This window comes from Lolium perenne, chromosome 5, assembly GCF_019359855.2.
Source record: "Lolium perenne isolate Kyuss_39 chromosome 5, Kyuss_2.0, whole genome shotgun sequence".
In the NCBI taxonomy this organism is placed as follows: domain Eukaryota; kingdom Viridiplantae; phylum Streptophyta; class Magnoliopsida; order Poales; family Poaceae; genus Lolium; species Lolium perenne.
This window is the reverse complement of record NC_067248.2, coordinates 157,715,287-157,737,787: the sequence shown is the minus strand read 5'-3', so window position 1 is coordinate 157,737,787 and position 22,501 is coordinate 157,715,287.

Below are 22,501 nucleotides of genomic sequence, written 5' to 3'. Positions count from 1 at the left end.
CCACAAAGATGCAAAATACTCAAACTAAAGATAACAAGAGCATCAACGCCCACAAAACCATTGTGTTCTACTCGTGCAACCATCTATGCATAGACACGGCTCTGATACCACTGTAGGATGACGTTGCATAGAAAACAAAAAATTTCCTACCGCAAACACGCAATCCAAGCCAAGATGCAATCTAGAAGACGGTAGCAACGAGGGGTTATCGAGTCTCACCCTTGAAGAGATTCCAAAGCCTACAAGATGAGGCTCTTGTACTTGCGGTAGACGTTCACTTGCCGCTTGCAAAAGCGCGTAGAAGATCTTGATCACGATCGCTTCCGGCGCCACGAACGGGCAGCACCTCCGTACTCGGTCACACGTTCGGTTGTTGATGAAGACGACGTCCACCTCCCCGTTCCAGCGGGCAGCGGAAGTAGTAGCTCCTCTTGAATCCGACAGCACGACGGCGTGGTGTCGGTGGTGGTGGAGAAGTCCGGCAGAGCTTCGCTAAGCGTGCGGGAACTATAGAGGAGAGAGGGGGCGGCTAGGGTTTGGGAGGGGGGCGCCGGCCATCTAGTGGTGCGGCCACCTTGTGGTGCTTGGGGTTGGCCGGCCCCCTCCCTTGGCCCCTCATTATATTGGTGGATCCCCAAGGGTTGGTGTCCAAGTCTTCGAATAAGACCCGAACCAAAAACCTTCCATAAGAGGGGGAAACCTAGCCCAACTAGGACTCCCACCAAAGGTGGGGTTTCCACCTCCCATATGGGGGGGTGGCCGGCCCCCTAAGGGGGAGTCCACTTGGGACTCCTCCCCCACTAGGGCTGGCCGGCCATGGAGGTGGAGTCCCATGTGGACTCCACCTTCCTTGGTGGTTTCTTCCGGACTTTTCTAGAACCTTCTAGAACCTTCCATAGAACCTTCCGCGACATTTTATTTCACATAAAATGACATCCTATATATGAATCTTATTCTCCGGACCAGTCCGGAACTCCTCGTGATGTCCGGGATCTCATCCGGGACTCCGAACAAATATTCGAACTCCATTCCATATTCAAGTTCTACCATTTCAACATCCAACTTTAAGTGTGTCACCCTACGGTTCGTGAACTATGCGGACATGGTTGAGTACTCACTCCGACCAATAACCAATAGCGGGATCTGGAGATCCATAATGGCTCCCACATATTCAACGATGACTTTAGTGATCGAATGAACCATTCACATACGATACCAATTCCCTTTGTCACGCGATATTTTACTTGTCCGAGGTTTGATCTTCGGTATCACTCTATACCTTGTTCAACCTCGTCTCCTGACAAGTACTCTTTACTCGTACCGTGGTATGTGGTCTCTTATGAACTTATTCATATGCTTGCAAGACATTAGACGACATTCCACCGAGAGGGCCCAGAGTATATCTATCCGTCATCGGGATGGACAAATCCCACTGTTGATCCATATGCCTCAACTCATACTTTCCGGATACTTAATCCCACCTTTATAACCACCCATTTACGCAGTGGCGTTTGATGTAATCAAAGTACCTTTCCGGTATAAGTGATTTACATGATCTCATGGTCATAAGGACTAGGTAACTATGTATCGAAAGCTTATAGCAAATAACTTAATGACGAGATCTTATGCTACGCTTAATTGGGTGTGTCCATTACATCATTCATATAATGATATAACCTTGTTATTAATAACATCCAATGTTCATGATTATGAAACTAATCATCCATTAATCAACAAGCTAGTTTAAGAGGCATACTAGGGACTTCTTGTTGTCTACATATCACACATGTACTAATGTTTCGGTTAATACAATTATAGCATGATATATAAACATTTATCATAAACATAAAGATATAAATAATAACCACTTTATTATTGCCTCTAGGGCATATCTCCTTCACAAACACACCCTCCTTTTGGATGAGCTCCGAGTTCTTCTCAGCAAGTTTCTTCTCCGCCTCTGCGAGTTTCGCCTCAAGATCCTTCTGGGAGGCGCGCAGGGTTTCTAGTTCGGAGGAGGCTGCAGCGAGGGACGAGGATGCACCTACTCAACGATATGTAAAACATCAAGTTTGAAAATGCGGAAGCATAACCTACAGGCACCAGAAAGTCGGAAACCAACCTTGGGCTTCTGACAGCTGCTTCTTCAAATCCGCATTCTCCGTTTGAAACGTTGGATCTTCTCCGCCTGGCTGATGGTAACACGGCGCTGAAGCGCAATGTTCTTGTGCAGCTCGTAATGCAGAGCCTTCTGTTCCTGAAAATCCAGTCAGTGCCGGAGTAAGTTCCACAAGTAATTTATGGTTAAGTCTTTCTAAAGCATTGTTGCTGGAAATCTTTCCGCCATAATGCTTGGGGGCTACCACGACATTTAAAACTTCCTTCACTTTGAGTTTTCTCTAAGTATTCACACGCTAACTACACTAGTTTCTGCCTAAATACTTGGGGGCTACTGGGGAGTTACCTTCTGCTTGCAAACAAGCTTGTCGAAGAACTGGCCAACGTCTTTCTTGAATTCCTGGATCTCCGACGTCTCGACGTCTGGTTTACCCCAGGAATTGTTCAGCATAGCGTTGAGCAAATCTTGCTCCAGCTCCCATTTTTCCGCCTCTGATAGTTTGTTAAAAAACTTCGTGGCATAGGCTTTAGGGGTGGAAGTAAGGTCAGCCGGATCTCCAAAGTTCTTGGGGAAAACGACCATATCACCAGTTGTAGTTTCAGTTTTGCCGGAGGAATTGACTTCTGCTTCCTCACGGCCTTGTCCTTCAGTTTCGTCACGGACGGGGTCCTTGCCGCCGGAACTTTCTTCGCCCGCTCTGTCGCTACTAACCGGAATTATTTCCGGTGGAGTGGATGCAGCAGGAGCAGGAGAATGATCCGCGGGAGAAGGAGATGGCTGTGGGGTAGCTTGGGGAGCGCTTGGCGGAGCTGGCGTAGCGGGACCAACGGCAGGGGATTTCTTATGCATATACTTTGTAATGTGCTCTTGAACGTTGGTCCGCGCGGTGGTTGGGCTCGGATTCCTACAAGCGAGCAAAGGAAAAGTATAAGTAACACAGCTTACCAAAATAAAAGATGCACGGTACTCAGAAACTTACGTCGCGCCCGGGATGTTGGGACGCGAGTGCTTTCCTGCTGTCGACAGCAGCTTGAGGCGCTCACGTTCCGCCTTTTTGGAATTGAGCGGAGGTGGCTTGGTCATCCTGGGTTTCTTGGCGGAGGCCTCGCCGCTGGTTCCGACTTTGGGGTCGGGAACTTTGGCGCGGGAACGCTTCGTAGGACGAGGAGCAGCCTTTCGGGGCGCTCGCTCCTCTTCCTCCTCAAGGTCCTCCGGATCCTCCTCCGCCGCATCGCCGCTGACTGGGACTCGGATAATGGTGCGCAGATCTTCCTCCGTCAAAGAATCGAGCTGCGAGGAGGATTAGAAGAACAAGTTAAAACACTTATGAAAAATTGATAAGTTCAACGAAGAGGCAAATGCTTACCGGAGGACATTGGTCGTTTGTCTTGATGTCTTTAATAAGTTCCGGGACTTCCTGGCCCCGGCCAACCTTCACCAGCTTCTTGAATCTCCTCTTGAGGGAGTCAGCCGGAAGATCGTGGCGAGTAGCCCGGAGAGAATCATCCGCCCCAGTATACGCGCACATCTTGCGTGCGTTGTAGCGCAGAGGCTGGATTCTCCGGGAGAACCAGCTGAGGGTTAGCTGAGGTCCGGTTAGTCCATCGTGGACCAACCAGGAAATCCTTCGAGCCGCCTTCTCCAGGATTGGAGTTTGAGCGAGCGACGGGATGAAGCTCCAGCTAGCCAGCTCTTCTGGGGGCTTGTTGCTGAAGGATGGGAGTCCATCATGGACACTCGGAACTGGAACGTTCTTCACGTAAAACCATCCGGCGTTCCAGTACCGGACGGATTCGTGGGAATCGTGAGGCGGATATATACGTCCAGGTCGGAGCATGAACGTCACGCTCCCGCAGTTAAGCATAACCCTGTCCTTGGTTTCCTTCTTCAATCGAAAGAAAAACTGCCACAATTTGACATCCGGTCGGATCCCAAGATGCCCTTCGCAGAGAGTCGCGAAGTTGGAGAGGAGAAGGTAGGAGTTGGGGCAGATGTTGTGGGGCTGGAGCCCATACGTGTCGAGGACGAAGAGGAAAAACTCCGAGCAGGGGAGCGATAGACCGCGCTCAACCCATGCCTTTGTCATGACTCGTTCGTCCGCGTCGGGTTTGGGGACGTCGGAGTCGCGCATGAATCTCCAGTGCTCGGAGATCATGCCCTCGTTCTGAAGCTCTCTAAGCTCCGCGTCAGTGGTCTCGCAGGGCCACCACTGACCCCTCACGCCTTCGCGGATCCGGGCCTTGGAAGCCTTCTTGTTTTCCGTCTCCTGGACCTTGGCTGCCATTCTAGCTTGGCCTTGGATTTTTTCCTGAAGTTCTTGAGCGGTTGGGATCCGGCCTAATGCGGTACTGGAATATGCAGAGAATGGTTGAGCGAGCCTAATGTCGTAAATGTATGGTGGAAGGTAAGCAATGGGATCCGGGCAGATTGGTTTCACGGCACTGGGATCCGGGCTACTCGGAGAACTACCAATGCAATGTGGTGAACCATACGACATGCTTCCGGCTGCACCCATGCGAACTAAGTTGAGTAGCCGGAAATCTACATTAATCTACTTCTTCTTCTACGAGGCCGGTGCACGTACCGTTAATGGCGCGGCGGTCCGGCGAGATTCCGGCGAAGTGAAGGTCGCTGAACTTGCAGTTTCGAGCCTCCGATGACCATGAATCGGTGGCGGAGTCGATTTCCCGATCAACCGTGACAGTTTCAGTTCGGAGAGAGGCTTGGAACGGCGGCGCGCGATGCTCCCGTGAGGAAAGTTCACCGGAATCAAGATCTGTCGGGCGGCGCGGCGCGAGGAGGAAGACGAAGTGGTGAGGATGCGGTGAAAGAATGAAAAGTTACCGAGCTGAGGGGTATTTATAGACCCCGCGCGGAGATTCGTGATTCGGATCCAACGGTGGAAACAGAACGGTCACACCGTTAGATGATTGACACGTGTCTTAGGTCAAATGCGGTAAAATGACGTAGAGGTAACTTAACTGTGCGCACCCGAAACTTCGGGCTAAAGATTCGCATCTCCGAAAATTTAGCGCGGGAAATGAGGAAGTTGTGCACGGGAAAAGCGGGATCTCCGTTGCGTTACCAATTCTGAAGACAAAAGGATTTCCTAGCAGACGAACCCGGAAACAAGTAAAAGTTTTGAAGCTCTTCAAGGTTCTCTTCGGATCCGAACTGATGAAGTCGGAAGAATGATGAATCTCGGAGAACTTCTTGGGCTACTGTTGTGGGTATACTTTATGGGTATATCAACGGCATGGCCTAGATCCGGCAAGCCCGGGTGGCCCATAGTTGGTGATGAGGCATGTGGCCCATCGGGCGGCCCAGTTGCTGTAGATCCTGAAGGATGAAGTCCAGCCTAGGAGCAGGAAGCCGGATCCTTAACCGACCTACGAAGGAGTCCGGATCCGTGACGGCCCATGAAGTATCCGGATCCAGCACGTTCTTAGAGGAAGGCGGATCCTTGACGTACACGGCAAGACATTGTACCGTAGTTAGGCAACTTGTATTCCGGCTAGGACTCTCCATGTAAACCCTAGATCCGTGCGCCTTTATAAGCCGGATCCCGGGAGCCCTAGAGGCACAACCACAACTCATTGTAACAACGTGAAAGCGCCCAGATAATTCCAGACAAGCAGCAGTAGGCCCTGTCCTCGTGCAGGTGTTCCGAAGCTGGGTAAATCGCGTACCACCGTCCCGAGCGCACTCCGCCCTATGGTCCCCACTTCTTCTCCCCTTCGTGAGGATCCCTCCTCCGAGGTACCGTCAAATAGGCAACGACAGGCGGGGACCCCGCAAATCTACCCCTAGGATTAGGATTATTGTTAGCAATGGACTTTTCCTTTCTTTTAGGACATATGTACATCGATAGTAGATGTTGAGCCTACTGGCTCCGGTCGACCCGTCTGCGAAGAGCGTCACTCGTGAGACCTAGCTACATATGACATCTACCATTTTTTCTTTTAAAAAAGAACCATTTTTTACATAACTCATACTACTACATAAATAATACAAACATAATATAAAGCAAAGGAGAGAGAAAAATAGAGAAAAAATGTATGCCGACGGTGGCCGTCGGCATAGGTGGGTGATGCCCTATGCCGAGGGGCACCCTCGGCGCCTCGCTGACGCCGTAACCGGGCCGTCACGGTCGGAGCGGGAGTGGAGGACACGCAGGCACTACGCCGATGGCCTTTTGTACACCGAGGGTGGCCGTCGGCGTATCACTCACTACGCCAAGGGTATATGTACGCCGAGCGTCACTTTGGGCCGCTGCCCTGGACCGGACGTACGCCGACGGCCCCAACATTTGGCCGTCGGTGTACGCCACGGCCGTCGGCGCAGCGCGCCATTCCTGTAGTGTGTTTTGTCGGAAACCTCTTATTCCATCTAGCAACCTGATGCAAACATACACGCTCATGTACATCGGGCATCCATAGGACCATGTGTTGGAACTTTGCTACTATAATGGGATCACTAGAGCATGATTAGCACCAATGGGCGGACGCACAGGGTGGGCCGGATGGGCTGTGGCCCACCCTAAATTCTGGGAATTTTGTTAAGCACCTCTAATCTACAGCTTAGTTGACAGCCGATTAGCTTGTAGCGCGCAACTTCTTTTCTCCCGAACGGCTTCGGCTGCTCTGTATAGTTCTAGATATAATGGGGAAAGGGAGACCTAGCTCCGGCGGCTGACCCCTCCACCCACCGGACTCCATTCCAACCAGCTCGAATCTCCATCGCCCCCTGCCTAATCCGGAGCTCCCCGGCTCCTCCCGCTGGCCTCCGGCCTCTTTTTGGCCTCAGCCTCCTCTCCTCTGCTGCCCGCATTGGCACATCCTCGAGTTTTTTCCGGCCATGGCCGACGGCGCTCGGCCGCTCGCCGCCAGTTTGGCCGGCCAACGCTCGCTTCACGTGGCAACAACAGTCCAGCGGAGCATCCAGTTACAGTGCAGCAACGTTCCAACTCCAGCAGGACTTTACCCAAGGTATGCTTCTCAGTGTTAAGCAGAGGCTGAGCAACATTCCAACTCCAGCAGGACGTTTTGTTCCCATTGTTTGTGAGTGTCAAGTCAGGTGTCTATTGCTCTAAACAATAGAAATTTAGCACATCAAAACATAAGGCAGATGCCGCTGAACACTGTTGCATGCATAGAACAGCATGAGAAAAGGCAAATATTTTGATTAACGGCAGAAATCACTAGTACATACGTAGTATGAGCTAATAGTCAAATGGTATATTTTAGCACATAAATTTGTCATGGTAGAATTAGTAGAGTAATACTAATCGGAAAATGCTTCAGATACGCTACATACGAGTGGGAATTCTGAAGATGTGTTAACTTTGACGAATTTCTAGTCTTTCTAGATACTAGTACAATTGATTCAACACCAATACTGCTCACTCTCTTCAATATAATCTAGGGGAAAGATACCTATTTCAACAAATAATGAAAATAATCAAAATAATGTTCAAAGAGATACATCGGAAAGGTCACCTTTGGCAAATTTTGATCACACAAAGGCTAATGCAAGAAAAAGTATAGGAGTGTGCCCACCCTCTATTTTTTTCCTGCGTCCGCTACTGACCATCATAACCGGGCCCTCGGTGCATTCCACTGCCAACGCTAACCGGTACCTCTCCAACAATCCAGTTAAGCACCAACCACCTTCACACCGGCCCGTCTCAAAAAAGTTAGGAAGCTTCACGTATCGACGTTATCTCAATTTGTGGATATGTACTCAAAGAGCTTTACTTAGAACCTTCGAGTAGATATCCGCAGTCTGAGATAAGGTCGAAACACAAACACGTAACGAAGAGTTCCACCATTTGTATATTTGAGCATAGGGAGAGTTTCACCATTCTTGTTTTGGGAGTAAAACAAGCATTTGCACGAGGCAAATGGAGAGTTTTCACTAAAATTCCATTAATTATTGCTACCCCTATCTTTCTCTCCCCAGTGCCGCTTAAAGTGACAACTGCCTCCAAAGTCAAACTTTCATGAAAATCACATATATACGCACGTTTCTAGTACCATTTCGTGTATTACTAGGTCCAAACGATTCAACGCATGATCGGGCCGTACCAGTACCAGGATAAGAGAGAGACTATAGCTTGGCAGTTCCTTAATTAATTTAGAGTATGAGAGGGAGAGATCTGTTAGCGTCAACATTAGCTCATGAACGCTAGAGAGAAAGGACTGCAACTGTTTTGTCTTAGTTGATGCACAGTGTGTCCTATTTTTTGTTGTTGTTGTTGCGTCGACTGATTAGCTGCTTGACACGAATAGGCAACGCTCTTGAGAGTGAGAGCTGAGCTTCTGTGCTCCGCTGATCCGATTTTGAGGCATTTAAACTCGAGCGAGCCGAACCGAAAGGCCCGTCCAACTGTCGGGCTGCTGCATATTGTCGCGTTTCCGTCACCTATAGTTCGTCCAGCTCGCTGTTGGTCGTTGCTGGTGTAGTGTGGACACCGTGGGAATTGAATTCATGTGGGACTACCGTAGCGGTTTCAACTGGAATCAGGCTTCTGTTGCTTTCGACTATAGCATTGAGTTTATCTTCTTTCTTTATGAAAGATCCTGCTGAATTCTGACTTCCATTAATTAGCTGATGGAAAACGTGTGCAGGTGCCGCCCGGAGCTACAGCTCGTCTGGAGAACGGATAACACGGAGAAATGGAGAGAGCAACAAAAACAAGTTGGTTCAAACATGAGCTTTCTAAGGGCTTGTTTGGTTCAAAAGAAACTCCCAAATGTGGCCCATCGACAGTAGTATATATTAGCATTCAGATAAAAATAAAAAAATGAAAGCTATTTAACATCATTTTTGAGATGCAGTTAAATATTACAAGTTTTAGAGTGGTTCGCATTTTTTAATAACCCTCCATCCACCCCGATCCGACGATGGTAAATAGACGGAACCAAACTAATGGAATCAAAAATGTAGGACCGGAACCAAAATTTGTGGGACCGAAATCTCAAATATATTTTGCGAACATTATACGAACGACCTTTTCAGTGGTCAATGAGACTACACAAATCTTAAAGCAACAATTAATTAGGCATACGTGCACACATCTTAAAGCTACCATCAATTGTGCATATCTCTCCTGGGGGCGACGGAGGGGAGGAGCGGAGGCGGCCGTGGGTGGCTGTCGGCCACCGGTGCTAGGCAAGGAAGGTCAATCTTGTCGACGCGCCGCCTCCAGCGAGCCTCAGGCCTTCGAATTGCTTTCCTGAAGAAGAAGAGTGCCTTTTCTGGGACGATTTTGTATGTTTGCTGCCTTTGCGCTCGTGGCCCATCCCGGCCGGGGGAGGGCGACGCCGCCGACCACAAGCTGTAGCTGCTCTGTGACGACGGAGGGGACGCTGGTCGAGCCCGGCGAGGGGAGGAGAGGAGGCGGCAGTGGGTGGCTGTCGGCCACCAGTGCTAGGCGAGGAAGGTCAATCTTGTCGACGCGCCGCCTTCGGCGAACCTCCGGCCTTCGAATTGCCGAGGGAACATGCTCGTGGAGTACCTGAGCCTGAGCAGCTCGCCGTCGTGGAAGGACAACGGGTTTGAGGACGACTTTTCGGCAGACGCTAGCTTCATCAGAACCATCAGGCCAGGGATGCTCGTGCCATTCAGCGGCAAGTCCACGCCACCGCCAGCGACCAAGAAGAAACGGCTGCATTTCGGCCTTGCCATCGACGATCGGCGGCTCGGTGCTTGCGCTACATTACGCCAACATATACCGGTAATGTGCTGCTCCCACGGGAATGTGTTGTTGTTGCAGACGTTGTACTTTGCCAATCGGGAGAAGATGGATGCTTGTGATCTGCGAGCTGCTCGTCGGCCTGAACTACATATGCCGGTATGAGCAGCGCTGCTCAACTGCGCGAGCAGCCTCGACTTCGACAACTGTATGGAGTGGCAGCTGCAGAATTACAACTTACACGGTCAGATTTCTGCTCAGTCTGTTTGTTCCATAGAAAACAGAGGGTGTCTGACCTTGGAAGTTTTTCCAATACAAGATACCATGCCATTTTTTGTAAGTTCATTACAAGTTATAGCATGAGCTGACGGTGATTTAACAACTAGCAAGTTTGAGAGATCAACCGCAAGCTATAGTTTAAGTTTTATAAAAATTCAGTGTGAATATGGAACGATACCAATAATATAAGCAGTTGAACACAAATACTATATTTGTAACTCTGACAAAGCTTACGATGAGTTTTACATGTTCCAAGTTTCGTAGGAGCTGACTTGCAAAGTCTTAACTTAATGGCAATGGGAGAAGCAACTCATCATTTCCATTTTATGAGAAGCAATGGCAGAATATGCAGAGCAACCTGTACAACTGCAAGACACTGGGCTAAAACAGAATGACATTCATATATCTGTTACAACACCAAAGCAGTCCACTCAAGTCTACACCTGAAAGATTCAGAGTTCATCCAAATTTCAGTGTCCTGACTATTCTCGGACAGCATGCAGCTCAAGGCAGATGACAACATCAGCCTAACTAGAGGGTCACTGGGACTCTGTCGAATAAGGGTCATCACGCTCCTGCCTTATTTCTATTCTGCCAGAGCTGTACTCCATGTTTATAAATGGTGAATTGTTCTGGTAGTCTAGACGCCCGGAAGCCCCGCTATGCCACTAGCTACCATTGTCACTGTCAAAGACGAAGCCCCCTTGTCAGTCATCGTCTAGGTCACACGATGATTTCCTGTGGCCGTGAACCACCGCCGGCCTCCTCTGCATCGTTGTAAATCAGCTTCAGCGCTTGCACCACTTCGCCCATAAAAGGCTGCTACGATGGATCGTTGTGAACGCACAGCGAAGAAAGTAGCCACTGTTGAGAACATTGACGCTGATGCAGAGCTCACCAAGCTAGTTGACATTGATCTGCCACCTGTGTATCACACAATAAGTTAGGTTCTGGATAATTATAGAAGTAGTTTTAACCAACACCAGAAGCATAATATGGGATTGTAGATCAATGATTCATGCTTAGGTCCCAACTATATATTGACTACCAGATCATATTGAATTGTGATAATATAGCATAAGCTCTTCACTTTTGCATGGCCATGCGGCGCCTATTGAGAGTGAGCTCATGCAGTGCTGAACACACAAAAGTTCAGCAATTCTGAGTGAAGTGACATGTGCTTGAAAATTTTAACCATGTAAAGTAGTATGAGGATGCAGTCGTGTAGTTTTCTTGATGGGATTTGCTTTCTTTAGTTTTTTTTTTTTTTAACATGCAGATTTTATTAAAATTAGCAGCATTTTACATAGAGAAGCATGCACTCAGGCATGGAGAACAGAGATGTAATATCACTGTTTAGACAAGCTCCAGTAGGAGAGTTTAGACATCTGAAATATGAAGATCTACCCTGAAGCTTAAGCGCAAGCTTGGCCTGATGGTGAGCTTTAAAATTGAGGCTTCTGGATATGTGGAAGATCCTGGTTGCATTGAAAGAAGAGCTGAGGGCTATTTCTGCAAGCTGTGGCCTAATCATCCAGTGACCTGGGGCTTTGAGAAGATCCTGGGAGGCTGCCGCCATTGCCAACACGGCATTGTCCGTTAGAAAGGTAGCGCCCTGGAGTTGAAGTACTTCTGCTGCTTTTGTTGCAAGCAGCAAACCAAAAGCTTCAGCTTGAATTGCTGAAGAAACAGGTGGAGAGACAGCTGAGATATAAACCTTTGAGCAGACCTAATCCAGCCGACACCGGTTGGCCATCACACCCTTGCAACCATGCGGCATCTGTGAAGACGATCGGCCTTGGAATGATGGATGTGTCCTTGACTGTAGTTCCTGGAGTAGATGCCATCTGTTGCCGAGGAATAGGTTGCACATGCAAACTTGCTTTTGGACCTGCAGGCAAAAGAGCAACAGGAGGTGCAGTAATAGATGCATGTGCAGTCGTATTAGCAGCTAGGTGAGGTGCTTCCTGCTGCATATGCTGGTCTTCTATGCCATATGAAAGAAGGGCAGCAACTGCATGATGAACCTGCAATACTGACCAAATCTTCCTGTTGAACAGATAATCATTGCGTGCTTTCCAAATACACCAGAGCATGGTAAAGATTTTATCAATAGATATTCTAGATTGAGCAGTCTGTAATATAGATTGGATAATATTTGAAGGATAGAGTGTAGTATCAAAGGCATCGGTTTTGAATCCTATTGAAGAAGAAAACCAAACTGCTTTGGCAAAGGAGCAGTGAAAAAATAAGTGCGAGTCTGTTTCAAGCATACCACACCTTTTACATTCCTTGGCAATGTGTTTTGAGTATTTTGAAGCTCTGGCTCCCGTCGCAAGTGCCCTTCTGATTAATCTCCAAGCAAAGGTTTTGACCCTAGGAGCTAGCTTTTTGTTTCTCCACACGTCCCACCAGATTTTCTTCTCCTCACTAGAAATGGATTCCCTGGAGTTGCTTCCAGTAACCTGCAAAAAACACTTATATGCACTCTTTGTTGTGCACTGAGCATTAGGTGTGTGTATCCAGCAAACTTCATCATCAAAGTCAGCCTTTATAATGGGAATTTGTAAAACTTTGTTTTTGAAGTCATCATCAAAATGAGAAGCAATCTTTTGTTCATCCCATTGTTTTATGTCATGACACCAAAGATCTTTAACAATAGTAGGACAAGTGGAACCCGGTTGGGTTAAAAGATGATCATAAATATTCTTCCAATCTGAGCACCAAGGCGAGGACCAAATGCTTGAATTACCTTTGGCAAGTTGAAGATGAATAGAACTTTGCATAAGAGGAAGAACTTTTAAAACAGAGGACCAAAAGGCAGATTTTGGTAAATTGGTGTCTGTTCTCCAAATGGAAGTGTGTGGAAAATATTTAGATTTCAACACTGCCGCAATAAGAGAATTAGGTTCTTTGATAACACGCCAAACCGAAGAAGCAACAAGAGCCAAATTCATGGAGTAAAGATTTCTAACACCCAGCCCTCCCTCTTTAATAGGTTTGCATATCTCATCCCATGAGCGAAGACAAAGGGGTTTAGAATTTTTATCACTCTGAATTCCAGTCCACCAAAATTTTTGAACAATCGAAGTAAGCTTAGCTATCAACTTTTTGTTAAGCAAAATGGATGACATGTAATAAACAGGTATGGATGCAAAGACCGATTTAATCAGAGTTAGCCTTGCAGCATGTGATAACCTGTTCGCCTTGTATCCAGTTAACTTTGATTTAAACCTGTCCACAATAAATTCATAGGCAGCAGATCTATTTTTTCCAGGGAGAATAAGAGGATGTCCTAAATGAGTAGTGTGTAGATCCATATCAGGAGCAGGAAACAAGTTGTGAATCAAACTTTTTTCCGCACTATCGGTGTTCTTACTAAATAAGATTGCAGATTTATTCCAATTAGGAGTTTGACCTGAAAGATCACAGAATTGATTAATTACCTGGGCAATTGTAGGAGCATCGTTGTTGGAGGCCGATCCACAAACAATTAAATCATCTGCAAACATCAAGGAATGGATAGGAGGACAAGCAGGCCCCAAATGTATCCCCCTTAAATTATTAGCCGACAAAGCATCTTGAAGAGAGAGAGACAATTCGTTAACAGCAAGGACAAAGAGGTACGGCGATAAAGGGCAACCTTGTCTAATACCTCGACTAGCACGAAAGCAACCGAACGGTTGGCCATTAATGTTAACAGAAAAGGTGGCAGTGGAGATGCATTCATAAATCAAATTTATAAAATGGTTGGGCAACCCTTTACGCTTAAGAGCCCTGACTATGAAGTTCCATTCAATTCTGTCAAAAGCCTTAGCAAGATCAACTTTTAGCATAAAAGCATGTTCTTTCCAAGAGGACAACTGGAAGGAATGAGTAATTTCTTGAGCGATGGTGATGTTATTTGAAATTCTACGCCCCTGGATAAAAGCTTGTTGTGTTTCATGAATATGAGTGGGCAAAATATTCTTAAGCCTGTTGGACAAAGTTTTAGCGATAATTTTGTAGATTACATTACATAGGCTAATGGGCCTAAAATCTTGTGGAATCACGGCATTGTGCTTTTTGGGAACAAGAGTAATGAAAGTTTCATTTAGCTTGGGTGGAAGCTTACCATGTGTGAAGAAACTTTGTATCACCTGAGTAACGTCATCTCCAATCCATTTCCAAGCAGCAATGTAAAAAGCCACATTTAACCCGTCCGGTCCAGGAGAAGCATTCCTTTTCATTTCCTTTAGAACCTGAAAAATCTCATTTTTATCGGGTATTGAATTAATGAAGGGATCATGCTCTTCGTTCACAACGGCAGAGCCTTCGTTCTGCAAATCTGGATTTTGAGAGGTGAAGATATTGGAAAAGTAATTAATAAAACAGTTAGCCACATCTCCAGGATTAGTAAGAATATTATTATAAGAATCCTTAACAGCAGAGATTCTGTTTTTCCTTCTTCTTTTCATTACTGCATTGTGAAAAAAAGTAGTGTTCCTGTCACCATGTTGCGCCCAATGTTTTTTTGCTCGCTGCCTATAAAAATCAGTGAGTTTGGTAAGAGTCTGCTCAAATTGTTCAGTAAGGCTCGCTTCCTTGGAATGATCCTGCATATGAACAGGCTTGGTTTGAATCGCCTCAATTTCAGCATGGATATCATCTAGCTGCTGTTGTAAAGGCTTTTTCTTTTTGCACCACCTCTTCAGGGAACCTGCCAGGTTAGCAGTTCGGGCATGGAAAGGACGATGTATAGAATAAATCCAGACATTATAAGCTGTCTCCTGAAAATCATTTTCCATCAACCACCAATTTTCGAACTTAAAGGATTTCTTAATTTTAACAGAAGTTGGTTGTGATATAGTGAGAATAGGAGCGTGATCGCCAGTAACAATAGGCAGATTGTATACAGATGTATTAGGGTAAACACTGCACCATTCAACATTGGCTAAGCAACGATCGAGGCGCTCATAAGTAGGAACGGAAGAGTAACGCTTGTTACACCAAGTATAGGCAGGCCCATGATAACCCATATCTATGAAACCACATTGTTTTACCTGAAGGCAGCTGGGTCGACGGGCGGCGACTCGCGGCGGTGACGGGTGGTGACGAGCGGCGACTCGCGGCGGCGACGGAGAGGTCGGGGCCGTGAGTCCCCGCGACGGGCCGACGGGCGGCGCCTCGCGGCGGAGTGCGTACCAACTGAATTCTGAAATGCAGCAACTACTCGTGTCAATTCAACAACAGCAAAACGGAATACCAGCATGCATCATCTTGCTTAATTCAGTTGTTCTGTCCGTGGTATGCCAAATGTACTGGTCCTGTACGCGGCCATGGGCACACCATTGACCCCAATCAGACCAGCACCACCTCAAGCGAGAGTAACGGACACGCGCACCAGAGGTACACACCCATACCTGGGGCATGACGAACTCGTGGACGACCCCGCGCTCCCGGTCGTGGATGGTGACCTTGTGGGTCGCGACGCCAGACGCCGCGGCGGCGGGCGCGTGCAGCTCCGAGGCGCGTGCCCTCGTGCTGAGTCCCCACGACGGGCCGACGGACCGACCGGCGGTGACTCACGATGGGGGGAGGGGCGGCGGCGTCGGCTGCGGGGCGGCTACAGGGGCGGCCGCGGCTGCGTAGAACCGGTACCATGAGGATCCCAGCGAATCCGCCGAAATCCGCACGATATCGATTTTAGGAGACGCACCACCAAGCGCCTCGTACACGCCGAAGCATGCACGCGATGCGGGTGGAATCAATCACGAGCGGTAACATTACAATAAGATTACAATAGAGCCCACAAGAAACATATATTACAACAACGACTCCAACGAGTCAAGATACAAATATACAACACAAGATTCAAATCATACAGAAGATCAAATATGTCCGAGTACGGACAAGATACAAATTGGACTAAGAGTCCTGAAGATAAAACGATGGCATCCATAACCCTGCCCAGGCCAAGCCGGAAGGGTAACCTTGCTAGCGTCGTCTTCATCGAATATATCTTCATACCTGCCCGATTATGTCCCGTAGAAGCAGCAATAAGTACGGGTTCGTACTTAACAAGACTTCAAGACGTATAAGCATTCGTCAACCAGTCGTCCTTTGTACTTGAGGCACGCAGGGGACTTAGAGGACGCAAGAGGAACGTCATAGGAAATATGGTGGGGTTAAGCGGCAGCGCGCAGGCACTACAAACCTATAGAGACACTCTACTACATTCGTCTAACCAAAGAAGGTGAAAGAGCTGATAAACTAACAGTTCTATACTCTGCAAACATAACACAGCTGATGTGTTCCCCCTTCGCCAAGAAGTACTTACAAAGGCACTCACACGGTTGTCAAGTTTTAACCATTTATTATTGAAGTTGTGCTAACTTACTACGCAAGTTATTTTTGATAAACAACAGGTGTAAGTTGTCTATGGTCGAGTCATACAGCTCCAAGTCGTCCATAACCGCGGATGCGGCTTATCGATAAGATGTAACCCTGCAGGGGTGCCCAAATATACCCACACGCACAATCAACCCAACCGAGCAAGGGAAGGGTATCACGACACGCACTCTCCTTCACGACAACAATGTCCAGGAAGCCACCTAACTAAGTTAAACCCGTATCGAAGTCTGGCCGAATCTCCAAAGCGGACCTAGCTATTTGCGACCACGACTTCTGAGGGTCAAAACACACACTGGGGCAATGACCCGCTTCAGCACGCGATAAACGCTCGTGCCGCACCTATACGTGCATACCAGAAACAAGGGATACAAGGCACCCAGGGGCTTCCCAAAATAAATAAGTAACAAGCTGGCATGCACGCAAATAACCAAAGGAAAACATATAAACTAGTTGTGGCCACTGGACAAAGCTGTAGATTCCGGCAGTGGTCGAGGGGAGACCCATAGGCATACCCACGTGTGGTTAGAGCGCTCAGTCTCGGAACAGATAACAGGAACTCGGGTCCTAAGCTTTAAAGAAACACAAGTGAGCCACCATAAAACGAGCAACTGACCCACCGATGTCTCCGCTAACAATTATTAACAAGTAACCATGATACTTCCAACAGATATAACCATAAACCATGTGTCATGTTCCCCAACTGATAACCCGATAAGATAGCGGTAACGGTAACGAGATATAAACAGCACTAGCATGCACTACGACTCGCAAGGCAGACCCGATAACAGCTGTAGGAGGTTGGTGGTTGGTGGTGGCAATATGGGCTGCTTGAGGTAACAAGTGGAAGGGACACGTGACAAGAACGCAACGTAAGGATAGCATGAGGGAGAAGGCAAAATAAAATAGGTGAGTGACTCCTGTAGGGATAGGAGTATAGGGAAAATGCTTGCCTGTTGAAGGTTGCCGAGGAACATCCGGAGAACTTGTCGTATCTCATCACACCACTTCGCGATCCTATCCGGGAAGAAGCAAATGCTGGAACACACAACGTATGCAAGCTTACTATACTACGGATAAAGAAGATCCAGCATGATCAAGATGACATGCATGACATGGCAGATATGGTGCAATGCAACTTATCCAGTTTAATCGGAGTCGGAACCCCGGACAAACAAATTAGGTTGAAGTTGCATTTCTACCGGCAAATTTAAGGGTTGAATAGGATGGTATAACATGGTAGGGGTGAGCTACTTCCAATTTAAACGGAGCGGGGGAAACCTTAGGTGGATATCCGAAATACTCCGCATGTTATGTGAGGTGAAATGCACAAACTATCACGTCACGACATGATGCAAGATGCAAACAGATGTATGGATGACATATTCATGTTCCTCATGTTTTTCCGATCAAAATGGACATAAAGTTTGTTTCATTTGGATTTGTAAAAGTGGAATTATGAAACAAATGAAAACCCATCTGATTGTGAATTTGCTGAAAAAGGATTTGAAATTTGAGCGGGAAAAACTATTTGCACCGATCTGATACTAGCCACAGACTCAAACAGGTGGGGCTGCTGCCACTGACACCATCCAGGGTGAAAAATAAAAAGATTAGACTTTATTGCGAGAGCCCAGGGGATTCGAACACATTTCTCCACGGTCAAGAACAGGGGCGGTAGCCAGTGGGCTGCTGTATCAGATTTGAAACTACGTTGTATGCATCCTAGGTAAAGGAAGCCAACGGCTTTGACTGAAACTTTTGACAGTTGCAGACCGAACTGAACAGCTCCTAGACGCGACTTCGATTGAAGATGACGAGCAAACTGGAGGGCCTACTGCAGGGATCTTGACTAGATGAGAAAACTGGATGTGCCCTGAGTCGAGTGGAGTTGGTTTGGGTCAAAAACGTGCACGGTGTCGACTGGGAAGCTCGCCGGAAAACGGAACGACGATACAGCGAACTGCATCTGAAAACTGAAACTGTACAGCACGAACCGACGAGCTGCAGCAGCGATTCCTGTAGACGCGAAACTGCACAGATTTTAAAGCTTCGGCCACGACGAATCTGGGAACCGTTTTGAGCGAAACAAAAGGGTTTGTGCAAGAGGATTGTGCCGTGATTCGAGAGGTACAGAAAATAGTGGAAACGGTGCACGAACACGACGGAGAAGCTCGCCGGAAAACGGGACGTCGAAACAGCGACACTGAACTGAAATCTGAAAACAGTTTCTGGACTGAAATTCGATTGAAGATGGCGACGCCGATACTGCACCGTTTGGGATGATTCAAAGACCAGTAGAAAGAGGGTGAAGTTTTGCATATACTGGAACAAGAACTGCCTTCTGGGATGGTCTGTGCCGGCGAGGATCTTCGTCGAAAGTCCGGACCGTGAAACAGAACAAAAGCTGGAACCTTTTCGTTTTGGAAACAACTCGATCTCGTTCTCTCTCGTTTCTTCCTCGATCCAGAGGTGTAGATGCAAAATGTTCATAGAGTTCAAAAGTAAATGTTCACGAGGTTTATAAAATTATTAGTATAGATTAAGATAATTATTTGTGAGTCGAAAAAGTATTCGTATAAGAGAAACATATTCACAAAACTGAAAATAATTAGTTATGAGATTCACAAGTAACTCTATTATTATAAAATAAAAATATTCATTTGATTTTTAATAAAAAAATAAAAAACAAAAAGGAAAAGGGAACAAAATATAAATAAATAAAAGCCAAGGGAAAAACAAGAAAAGAAAAAACAATTAAAGGAGAACTGGACTCCCCACTGGTTTTGCATATTTTCTTCCCACGTGTTAAGGTGGTTCCACTCTTAATTAATTAGTCTCACACACTCATATATATGAAAGTACTTAACCAGCTTATCATGCAAATAATTAGTTCGTATCTGTAGTGACACTAATAAGTGAGTTTTTTTCCTTCTTATCTCTAGCATGCAAAAAAAAAAAAATTACTAAGTCAAATGAAAAAGATTTGATTGATGGATTGATTCATTGGACCAAGCCCTTTTGCTTCGCACGATTATAAAATGTAGATACGTGGAAGAAATGGCATTCCCACCTAAAGGCTAATTGGACCGTAGGATTAAAACATATGAATACCAAAAATCACATGATTGAAACACCATGTGAGGTGAATTCCTACGGAATTTGAAAACTCATGAATTATGTATCTTGTGTCATTGGATGGTGCCTAGAAATTTCATAACATTTATCTTTGGATGGTGCATAGGAAGCAAATAGAGGAATTTCCCTCGACTAAGGACAGGTGCGCTAGACTTCTCAAAGGAAATAAAATGAGGGTTAAGATTATATTGAGATTCATATGTAACGGATGCCATATAAATGTATCCCATTCTATCCTTTTAACCGCAATCCCAAGATTCTTATGCAAAGTAGTCCTAAGAGCATCCTAGCGGCGCCCCTCAAACCGGCATCTGACACTAGCGCCAAACATATCGAATGGGGGGCGCCGATGCGTGTTGCCGCTTTGGGGGCAGGGCTCTCTGCTCAGCGGCGGCCCTCAAATGGATAGAAGAAAAGCACTAAATTTGACATAAATAAAAACTTTCTTATATATTATAAAGTTGAATGGAAGAAAGACTTAATTTAAATTAAAAGCGGGCAGGAGCACACGGGCCAACCTCGTCGTCGTTCTTCCCATTGGCCCGCTATGCATGCACTAGCCTCTCCGCACTGTCTGCAGACACATGCATCTTGCTTAATTTGCGCATCTCCCGCTGCTCGATTGCCACCGATAAGGGTGGAACTTTCGTGCGACCCTAGCCCTTCAACAACATTGTGGCTAGGAGGTTGTGGCTAGGAGGCGAAGGTGAGTGAGGGAGGCGAGTGCGAGGTTCAACGCGCGATGGTTGGGCTTTTGTAGCCGGAGACGAGGAGGGGAGAGGAGGAGAAAGGGCGGTGTGCATTAAAGTCGGTACCACATGGGGAAGGCGCAGCGGCAACTCGTGTGGAAGGCGTATCACCGACGAGATGTCTTGCATGCCTCCACCTCGGGAGTAGTCGCTGATATTATGGGAAGTTGCCAATGGCTCAACTTAGATCCGGCAAGCCCAACACGTCCCTTATGGATCGGGAATGGCCTAGGTATACCGGACAAGCTACTAGATTGCGCCAGACAAGATTTCTGTTTGGGGCCATAACTAGGCGCGACTTTTTGTCCGACGCGCTCAATAGCCCTTTGAGATACAAAACTGAGATATTCTAGGGGTATCTCCAACAAACCGATACAAATGAAACACATGTGTTCATTTTCGTCCACGTGAAACGAGAACAGAAAAAAGTTGCTCAATCGGTCAGACAAAAATGAACTTAGATCCACCGGCGGCCCCGATAGCGGCCCCAATAGTGATTTGGGGGCGACACTGTTTTTGGACTCACACCGACGCGCCTAATAAAGCACCGACACCGTGTCCAGCCCAATAGAAGCGTCAGCAACCCCGTACCGGCCCCTTCGCAAATGGTGCGAATCGGGGGCGCCAACACCCTCGTCCACGTAGGAGAGCACCCGCGGGGCCCTTCTGCCAGCCAGGTTTCCCCCCTCCTCCCAGCCCTGCCCGAGCCAACTCCCACCCATCACCGCCATCGCAGTCACGTCCCCTATTGCCTTCCACCCCGCCTGTCCAAAAACCGCCGGCCATCGACACCATCGCCATTCCCTCAACCAGCCACCGCTCTTTCAGCCGAAATAGAGGTCGTCGCCACCGCTGCCCAAACGCCCAACCTCCCGCATGCAAGGTGTTTGTTGGATTGCCGTGATGGACAACGACGACGACATGTTGGTGCAGTTAGTCATAGAGTAGGAGAATATTGCCGCTGTTCGGCGGCAGCAGCAGCAGCTGATTCTGGCGAGCCTCCTCCGTATTCGCCAGCCCTTGCTGGTTGTGCCTCGACTCGGCGGTTCAAGGCCATGCAAGAGGAAGAACGTCAACCACCATCGTCAAGCCGGCGCCATGTTGCTTGAGTGTGACTACTTCGCCGAAGATGCCACTCATACGCCAAAGGAATTTTGGCGCCGGTTTAGGATGAACAAGGATCTGTTCACGAAGATTTTCTTAAGCGTCAGGGAGTACGAGGACTATTTCATGAGCAAGCAAGATTGCATAGGTTTGTGGGGCTTCTCCTTAATTCAAAAAATGCACTGCTGCAATGCGCTATCTTGCATACAGAGCTCCTCCAGATACAACCAAGGACTACATGCGCATGGCGGATTCGACATGTTCAAAGACTATCTACAGGTTTTGCCGAGCCGTCATAGCGGTGTTTGGTGGGGATTATTTGAGAGCACCAAGGGTAGATGATATAGCTCAAATCCTGGAATAAAATGGATCCCGATGGTTTCCTGGGATGCTCAGAAGCAACGACTGTATGCATTGGGGTTGGAAGAATTCCCTTTTGCTTGGCAAGGGACACGGGGCATATTGGTGAGTGCAGTGTCATTCTCGAGGCGGTGGTAGACTATGATCTCTAGATTTGGCATGCTTTCTTTGGCATGGTAGGAACAAACATGATGCGGTGCTCTCCGCTATTTTCCAGGCTAGCTGAGGGAGAAGCTCTTGCCGTGAACTTTGAGGTAAATGGCCACGCATACAACAAGGGGTACTATCTAGCTGATGGTATCTATACAACATAAGCTACATATGTGCTGAGGGAGACACTTATTTTGCAACATGACAGGAAGCAGCTCTCAAGGACGTTGAGCGTGCTTTTGGGGTGCACACATGTGTGATCATGCGCAATATGATCATTGAGAGCGAGCGCGGCGAACCTGTGCATGATGATCAACCATTTGATTATCAGTGGCCTCTTGCTGAAGTAGAGCATGTACTCCAACAATTTGCCGATTTCCTTCACATGCACCAAGAAATCTGAGATGCAGGTGTTCATGCTTAACTTCAGGCAGATCTGGCTACGCATTTGTGGACGAGGAGAGGAGCCACTAACAACGCATGATTTAATTTAAATTATTGTACGGATATTTTTTC